Source organism: Suncus etruscus, chromosome 16, assembly GCF_024139225.1.
Source record: "Suncus etruscus isolate mSunEtr1 chromosome 16, mSunEtr1.pri.cur, whole genome shotgun sequence".
In the NCBI taxonomy this organism is placed as follows: domain Eukaryota; kingdom Metazoa; phylum Chordata; class Mammalia; order Eulipotyphla; family Soricidae; genus Suncus; species Suncus etruscus.
Genome location: NC_064863.1, coordinates 2998913 through 3008893, shown reverse-complemented (window position 1 = coordinate 3008893; position 9981 = coordinate 2998913).

Sequence of the window (9981 nt, the reverse complement as noted above, 5' to 3'; positions counted from 1 at the left end):
GATTCACTAGCGGCCCAGAGAGATAGCACAGCGGCATTTGCCTTGCAAGCAGCCGATCCAGGACCAAAGGTGGTTGGTTCAAACCCCGGTGTCCCATATGGTCCCCCGTGCCTGCCAGGAGCTACTTCTGAGCAGACAGCCAGGAGTAACCCCTGAGCACCGCTGGGTGTGGCCCAAAAACCAAAAAAAAAAAAAAAAAAAAAAAAAAAGAAATGATTCACTAGCAATAGAAAAAGCATCATATAGACACTTTAAACATTAAAAAAGAGAATCTTGTATTTGCCAGGGATTAAACCCCAATCAGCCACATGCCAGGGAAGTACCCTACCCACTATATTATCTTTCAGGCCCAGATAAGGAGAATTTTTAACATGTTTTTATTTGTTTCTTTTTGTTTTATTACATAATAAAAAGGAAGTAGGAAATGAATAGATATTTGGCAACACATATATAGTAATGAGATACTATTTTATATGACTTCTGCATTCTTGATGAACTATGATGCCAGGTTTTCTGCCTGGGAAGGACATCTGAAGGGGCATAGAAAAGGTATTGAATATTGAAATTTTATAACCCCTATTTGGTATTCAAACACACTCCCTGGCTCACAGCTCCAAAAGCTTAAAAATTTCCAAAGTGTAGAGAACGTTAAAGGTTTTGTTATGCTAAAGAAGGTAATTTTTGGAAGTCACCTGAGCTGGGGGTTGGTTGCTAGGAAAAAAAATGCAAATTGAGAAATGGAATCTACAGTCCCACCCCCTTGATCTCCTGGGAGGGAATGACTGGTGATTGAATTCATTTGCCAATTCAATTTACCTAGGATGTAATTAGTCATGCTATGAATTGAAGCCTCCATTAAAAAACAAAACAAAAAAAAAAGCATTAAGGGCTTTAGAGAACTTCGGTGAAAGACCTGGAGATTTGGGGGGAATCATATGCCTGTAGAGGGCATGTTTACTCTCTCTATGCCTTTTGCCCTTACTTTGCCCTTGGCAGTTACTGGTTTATATCCTTTGTAATAAATGAGTGATCTAGTGAGTAAACAGGTTTCCTGAGTTCTGTATGCCATTCTAGAAAATTAATCAAATCTGAGAAGAGTGTCCTCAGAACCTCTGATTTATAGCTGATCACTAAGTAGCACAGACAGTCCTCTGGGCTTGCAATGAGTATCTAAAATCTGAGGATGGGGTCATGGAAACTTCCAGACTATATCTTGTCAGAAGCACAGATAGCTGCTAGGATTTGTGTGCCAATGCCGAAGTGCAGGATGGACTTGGGAGACGGAACCCTTTCAACTGTGGATTTTTCTCTCATAATCAATGGGAAATTAAAATTCTGGACAACTCCGCTGATGTCCAAGAATTTTTGGTTGAGAATGCTTATGCTGATGCATTAGAATTTAGTCTTCATGACACCCAAGGCAAATAACCATTATGGTAATAAGTGAGAGATCAATGCAATCTCAATGTTGAGTGTTGATTGTTCAGTGTTGGTGACCATTAGTTAATGATTCCCAGCCTTTTCTGTTGTAAGATTTTGACTAGCAGTTCTTATCTCTGTATGTTGGCTAAAAGGAAAAAAAAAAAACAAAACTATGCATTATTTCACTTCGGTATTAAAGTGGGTGTGATGACAGAATTGAGAACTGAGAGTATTTGCAAATCACTGTAAAGTGTTAGTCAGAGAAGTCAAAGGGTTGCCCATCACCCCAAAACCCAAAGAGACAGAGGTTGCCGATCGGTGATGCCAGTACCATCGAGATTTCATTATTACCTGGGCCCTAGGGATCCAACAGTCTAGGCTGGTCTGTTCCCGAGTGCCAGTTACTTATAACCTTTATACAGTTTCTGAAACATTACATACATCATTCAATAAATCATCAAGCAGCAATTTTGCAACAGTGGTTCCTTCAAACTAGAACTACAAGCACCGTCTCCCATCCCACCTGCATGTTGTGTACATCAGCTTATTTTTCCTTTAACTATTTTCATGTTTGTCTCAAGGTCTACCTAGGACAATGCCTAGCTTAACAAACAATAAGGATAAGACGTCCTTAGTTGCTTGTGTCCCACCCTCTGCTCAGGCTTTGAGGCCTTGGCTGCTATGGTATGTATGTCCTGTCCATCGTTCAGGCTTTGGGGCTCTAGTTAAACTTTAAACAAATCCTGTGAGCAGAAGCATGATTTATAGAAGCGGAAGCATGATTAATATATTTCCATTTCATCATTCAAATTTCATTTTCAACAAAAGATTTTCATTTTCAACCAGAGTTATTGGAGAGAATTGGGATTCCTAAGGTGTGGAAGGTTAAAATTTAAACAATAACGATAAAGAATTAGAGTTCTCGGGCCCGGATAGATGGCACAGCGGCGTTTGCCTTGCAAGCAGCCAATCCAGGACCAAAGGTGGTTGATTCTAATCCCGGTGTCCCATATGGTCCCCCGTGCCTGCCAGGAGCTATTTTTAAGCAGACGGCCAGGAGTGACCCCTGAGCACTGCCGGGTGTGGCCCAAAAACCAAAAGAATTAGAGTTTTCTTTGAAATCAAAGGATTGTCATAGAGGGAATGTTCCAGAAAAGTTTTGATAAGAAAAGAAGATCTGTGGGGAAATGATTTGCTTGTGATAGCTTTTGGTGATGAACTTTATTAGAATATGACAATACTAAGCTTCTTTACATTCATTCATATTCTCTTGCCTGTTGCAGGCAGATAGGTAAGAGGGGCCTTAGTAATTCTGAGGAGCTTTAGACAATAAAATTTAAAAAGAAATTGTCCACTCCTTGTGAAATGGTGGGTTGTTCGCTCCACAATCCCCAGCGAGGGAGAGGGATTCCCATGCCTCCTGTCCGGGTAGGACAAAGAGACGCAGATCCGCAGCAATTCCAACACAGGAAATAATCCACACACAGTTGGGAAGGAAGAGCAGGCCAGAGACTCACACGGAAAGCTGGTCACCCACAAGCCACCCCGTGGAACCACGAACCAAGATGGCTGCTTTCCCTCCAGACCTCCTGAGTAGCCTTTATTGGGCAAAACAAGTCCCACCCACAAGGGAGGAGAAAGAGCCAGATGAGGAGGTAATGGGGAAACATCACCACACAAAAGACCAACATCTCCTAAGAAATAAGAACCCCCAGAATGGCTCACATGTCAATTTTAAAGGGGTACCCAGGCCAGACCCAGGCTGCGGTTGTCATCTGGCTGGCTGGCAGCTTCTATTTGGTCTTTATGGATGTATTTCCTGGCATTTACCCCCAGGGCCTGGTTCCAGGAAGTGGCTGTTCTTCTGGGCCTAGTCTTTCTACCTTAAAACTGCAGCCTGTCATGGCTGCACTGAGGATCACAGCAAAGCCAGGGTTACAGCTGTTAATTTCCTTAAGCAAGCAGAGTACAGAAGCCAAAGCAATGGTATTTCTAAGCAAAGGCACACCATAGTCTAACATCAACGTTTACAGGACATTTAATTCTAAATCTTAGAATCTTACAGCTCCAGTCTGAGTCCACACCTCACTGAGAAGACTAGTGAACTCCAGGTGCAGTTTGACAGCTACAGTATGGGGCTGGTGAAATGTGAATGCATGTCTGTACCATGTATGTGCTATGCTTGGGGTGGAAATTACCAACCCTGACCCACACCAGGCATTTTCCCAGTAGAACCAGTACTACCACGATGTTTTCAGGAACAAATTAAATTGAATAAATCCTGCTACTTATGTCTTTATTTCCTCACGGAAATGTATAATTTCCAATTTTAGCAGTTACACCACCTTATTGTCTTTGTAGGCCAGACAATTGATAAATAGATAACGAATGTATCTTTTATTCTGAGGCTTTGTATGAGTCTCTCCCTGAAATGGCTTTCTTTCATCATACTACATTCTTCGAAAACATCATCTGTGTGATATCCAGTCTGTGTGTTTCCTGCCCTTCTCTTACGCTTGTTCATTCATTTATCCAGCGTACTCACATTGAATTACATATTTTACTTATTTTCTCTCATACTCCTTTACAACCATTTATTTACATGACTGTCTCTTTCCTTGACTGGTAGTTTTTGAAGACAGGGAACATGTTTATTCATCTTTGTATTCTTAATGCCTTGCCCAATTTCTGGCATATTTTAGGTGTTAAGCAAATATTTGCTTAAAAAATTAAGAAATGAATCGAGGAATTCCATTTACCTTTTTATCAAGCAAGCAGCCATCACCAACAACCTTCACAATACTAAACGGCATACACAATTCCAAGCTTGTTTACTGAATCTTACGGTGTTGTTGTTGACTGTCTGAAGAAAAGTGTCACCAAACACATTTTCATAATGAAGCAGATATATAATCTGCATTTATAACTCCTGAGCTGGTGTGGATTGAGAGTGGTGTAGGAGGTGGAGAGGAAAGGGTTCTTCCAGATTAATGGATCAATGAGAGAACCCAGAAACAGATTCAAATGCAGAATGCCAATCAGATTAAAAGGGTTGATGAGATCTTAAATACATCCCTCAGGCCACAAGAGAGCCTAGAGGGAGCAATCCTGAGAGGACTACAGGTCATTGAGGGGAGGGAAAACCAGGCTTCCCACCACTAAAATAACAAGAGATCAAATGAAACCCACTTATCTGATTTTATGATTTTATCTGGACATAGAAACCTTCATATTATTTATTTATATATAATGATATTAAACTCTATTTCCACTCTATAGGGAACTCTTATATAATCAAATGAAATGTTGAGGTATCCTACCCAAATTATTCATAGCAAAGAGAAAAAAGAGTTTTGATTTAGCAGAGTTATCAACAATCAGTTGTTATATTTAATATAGAAAGTGAGCAGTTCTTTTTAAAGTCTTCCTAATAAAACTTGACTTTTTTTTTTTTGGTTTTTGGGCCAAACCCAGTGGCGCTGAGGGTTTATTCCTGGCTCTGCACTCAGATATTATTACTGGCAAGCTCGGGGAAAAATATTCCAGAAATTGAATCCAGATTAGGGCAGTGTGCAAGGCAAATGCCTTACTTGCTGTGCTATTGCTCCAGGCCCCCCAAAACCTTACTCTACTTTTATGGTTTTATATATGCCTAAATACAAATGCCTTCTTTTATGTTTTTGTTGCAAAAAATGCGATTTAAAAATAAAATATTTTGATCAATTTTTATTTAAAGATAGAATTTAAATGCATAATTTATAAGGCTCATTTAAATTATTTTAATTGATACATTTAATATATATAATCTATATTTGATAGTATTCTTTAAATAATGCCAATTGTATAAGTGATGCCAAATTTATTCTGTCTCTTAAAATATTTTTCTTTTTCAACATAATAGTTAAAATTTTGAGTCTGTAATGGTTTCAGAAAATGATAAGGTAAATGATGGTTAAGTTTTTACTCTGGGAAACTAAGGAAGACAAATTAATTTATCAGAATTGGGAAGTAAATCATTGAATTTGGGCTTACAAGACAATAGAGCATATTACACAATCTCAGATGCCCTATTACTTAAATATGTCTTTTTTTATTGTAGTTTATGTGTCTCCTTTTTTCTCCCAATTGTAAGAAGTTTTAGATTTGGAGACAAAGAGGAAGAGATATCTATGTAGTTTTAGCACATATAAAATTGAACTTATATAATTTAACAGGGAACAAGAGAGGAAATAAAAGAGAAATCCAATAGAAAATAGGGACAAGAAGGAAGAAAAAAAAGAATTCAAAGGAATTCAAAGAAAATTCAAAGGAATTCAAAGGAAAAATAATATTATACCTGGTTGGAATGAAATTCTACTAACAACCACTAAACTTCAGCTTTGTCCAGGGTGGAACAGTAAAAGAAAAAACTTGTGATGTATGAAAGTCTCCAAATCTAATTAAATCTCACAAATCTCTTTGGAGTAGGAAAGAATATTGGCAATCAAGCGACAGAAGGGATAGTCCAGCAGGGAAGACACTTACATTGCATGTAGACCAAGGTTCCATCTCCAACACCCCAAATGGCCCCCAAGTCCTTTAGGTGTAAAGCCTGCGTTTACAGCAAAAAGTAAGCCCTGGGCACTGCCATATGTGCCCCCAAATCTGAATCAAACAAACAAGATGACAACAAGGCAATGTCTACAAGTAGAGAGTCCAGGGGTTAAAAGTCACATTAATGGGAGATATTCCAGGCATGAGACAGAAAGTAAATGTGGGGTATAAACATTGAAATAGAAGTAGAAGGAAAACTTAAACCAGGAAATAAAAAGTGCCCTCCAATCTCCATAACCCTATGCTAATATCTATTAGCATAGATATCAACTTTTAAAATTTTAACATGTTGCTCCGAATCAATGTCTTTCTACAACTAATTGGAAATCCTGACTAATTTTGATTAGCTCATATTAGATGATGCTGGTTTCATTTTTCTCCTTTACTTATCACCAGAGCATTCTATTGCATTCCTTGAAGCAGTAAGTGCTCTAGGTAATTGTCTATATCAATTGTATCCCTAAATTCACATTCCTGTCAGAACACATCCAGACCTCTTCCTCACCTCTCCTCTGGATCGGCATCTTTCTTTTCCTCTTTACGCAACTAGTTCATGGTGTTTAAGCAGTACATGGTACTGTTCAAATTTTAGTGTGTTTTCTGAAAGCGAAATGTTTTCTGCCCTGTCAGTCATGCACTCTTCACACCCAGGGTCCCTATGTAGAATTCTCCATAGTCCAGAAACTGCAGGCTCTGTGTGGAAGAATGGAACAAGTCACCCTGTCACATTCACCAGCAAGGCAAGAGATACCCTAAAGCACTAGGATAATATTTTGAATTTCAATGCTATTCACAGGCATCAGAATTTTATCAACATTGGAAGCTACTAACCCTCTGAAATGATGTGCCCCTCATTAATATTCTAAATTTTTTAACTTTCCTTTTATTCCTATTCTTTCGCTCTTTGCCTGTTCTTCTACCTCGCTGATTCCCCACCAACACACACACACACACACACACACACACTTCCTAGAGTTCCCGGTTTGTTTTCTTCCATCAGCTTCTCTCTGCCTTCACTTTCTTCTCTATTAAATCTGGGTCTATTACTTTAACTCCCTTCTCTCCAACACCATCTCCTTTTATTGCCTTGTTCTACCACATCTGCTCTGTAAAATTTAAATTAAATTAAACCCACAATCCATCTTCTTTGATCTCACAATCGCCCAAGCTTTGGAGAGAGCTAGAGAAAACTAAATAAGCTCACAAATGGTTCTCTGCCTCACTGCTGCCCGGTGGCTTTTACAGTCCTTGGTCAATTCCCCTGTTCCTTATTATTTATTCTAAATTCTTAGCTCTCTCGTCTAGGGCCTAATCCAACTCCCAGAACAGCCTTTCCATTTTCACAAGAAGTTTCATTCTAATTTTACTAAGAAACATGATCATCTCTGTCTGAAATATACTTGCCTTTCTATTCTGCTGTGTCACTCGGGCTTCTGGGATTTTTGACCTCTTCATTAGGTTTTTCTTTTCAGAGCTAAGAGGTTTCCTTTCATTGTCCAAGGCCAGAAGATACACAACTTTTCTTTTGATTTTATCCATTTCTGTTATTTCTCAGCTGCCTGTTAGCCTTCTGTCCTTGGATTATTTCTCTAAATTTGAGGATATCCTCATACCTCTCCCACAGCCACAGTAACCCTAATACTTTTCTATCTGATGACTCTTTTTTACTACCCCATACTTTTTTCTTATTACACATCAAGTTATTCCCTCACCTCTCATCTATTCTTAGCCTCCTAGTTAAGGTCACTCATGTCTTCTCAGCTGTCAAACACAATGAACTTTTATTTTATTTTTGGTTTTGGGGTCATACCCAATGGTCCTCAGAACTTACTCCTAGATTTATGCTCAGGGAATCATATGGGGTACTAGAGATGGAACCTGGACCAACTATGTGCAAGGCAAGTAGTCACTGTACTGTAACTCCAACCCAACCACAATGGACTTTAAAATAATTATATTCCATCTAACCTTTCTGACATGGTTGCGAATAACTTCTTTCTAAACCTGCTCTACATTCTTGAACTATGTACTATCTTCTGCTTTTTCTTTCTACAACACCACTCCTCAGCTGAAGCTTTTTATCTCTCAACTACCATAATTGTACTTCCAAGATGTTATTAATCCTTGTGCTTTTTTAAATGTTTACTTCTGTGTGATTTTCATTTGTAATCAAGTTTCTGAAGACATTTTATGTATCCTGGTTTTATAAAACTGATAATGGTAAGGTTTATACATAAAATATTTCAGTAATCACCCTCCACCATTGTCCTAGAGTTTCTCCCACCCCCACTCAAAAAGGGAAGCTTCCTATTAAATATAAGGTTTTAACCATCAACTGTACATTTTCATTTGCCTAAAGAATACCTCCATCTCTAATGATAATGACATTGATCAGACCAGTACTATTAATCACTGTTGTTAATTATATTCACTTTCTCCCAGGCACTAAGTTTTTTTTCCTTAATTGATTCTCCTATAAAAATTTCTGAATCTCACCTCCACATACACACACTTCTATTTTTTTTATTATTTACTCATTTATTTTTAATGTTTAAAAATTGCTTTATTTAGAACCAAAAATTTCAGTCATAGAATGTACACCATCTTTCACCTATACACCCTTCCTTCCACCATTTTCTCTTGTTTCCCTCCTACTCGCCCCTGCCTGTCTCTGGGGCAGGCAAGCAGGCAATTTGCTTATCTCTCTCTCTCTCTCTCTCTCTCTCTCTCTCTCTCTCTCTCTCTCTCTCTCTCTCTCACACACACACACACACACACACACATACACACACACACACACACACTCTCTCTTTTCCTTTTTGAAACTCCTGTTTGCATTACTGTTGATGAAGGGGTGCTTCGCATGTCACTTTCTCCTCTTTCAGCACTAAGTTCTTTCTCAGAGTGATCAGTTGAAACTATCATTGTCACAATAGACCTTCTCTACTATAATTGCACTCACCGCTCTTTGTGGCAAGCTTCCTACCATAGGCTGAAACTCCTGTCCCTTATCTCTTTTGTCTCCTGATATTATTACCGTTCTGTCTCTTATACCTGACAACAGAGGAATGGATAAAGAAATGTTAATATAGCTACACAATAGAATACTATGGGGACATTAGAATAATAAAGTTATGAAATTTGCTTATACACGGATAGATACAAAGATTATTGTGCTGAGTGAAATGAGTCAGAGGGAAAGGGATATACACATACTTTTACATTTACAAGGGGAGCAAATGATTCATCTCAAAGAAATTAAGTGGCAAAATAAGGCTTTAATCCTAGTTGGATTGTGACCTCCTTCTAGTCTTGATGTCCTCAGACTTATCCATGGGTAGTTACTTACTTTCTTATACCATATAGCTTATTACATTACAACTTTTATAAATCCTTTACAACTTCTTTCTATGATCTACCTGGAACACATATTGGACAGCAGATTAGAAAACAAACCAGTGTTTCTGAATTCGAATTAATTAGGACCAACTCTGTATCTTTAGCAGGTTCCCTCTGAGTTTCATTTTTATGTTATAAATTGAGGGTCTTTGACTTTCAGATCCGAAGCAAACAGTAGAGAGTTGCTAATAAGCATTCACCCACTTGGGCCTTTTCCTTGGCTGTTCTCCACTGCACTTCGCTTAGGCCAAACTTTTAAAAACTTTTTGAATACGAAGTTTTCTAAAATGTTGTCAACATGTCATGTCAACATGACTTCTTTCCTATCTCCAGACCCTTCTCCTTATATGTCTGCTGAGCTGTTGTGTATGTTGACCTGAATGTGTGTGGTATTTACCTAGGGCAATGTTCCCTACACAGTAATTGGAAGTATATGCATTCTAAGCCCTCTATATTTCTTTAGACTCAAACTGTGTGCAAAATCAAGTTACGACTAAAAGAAAAAGTATAGTTAATATGAATTTTGTAAGGACTTTTTGAATAGGTACTTGGTTCTTTCAGCAACTT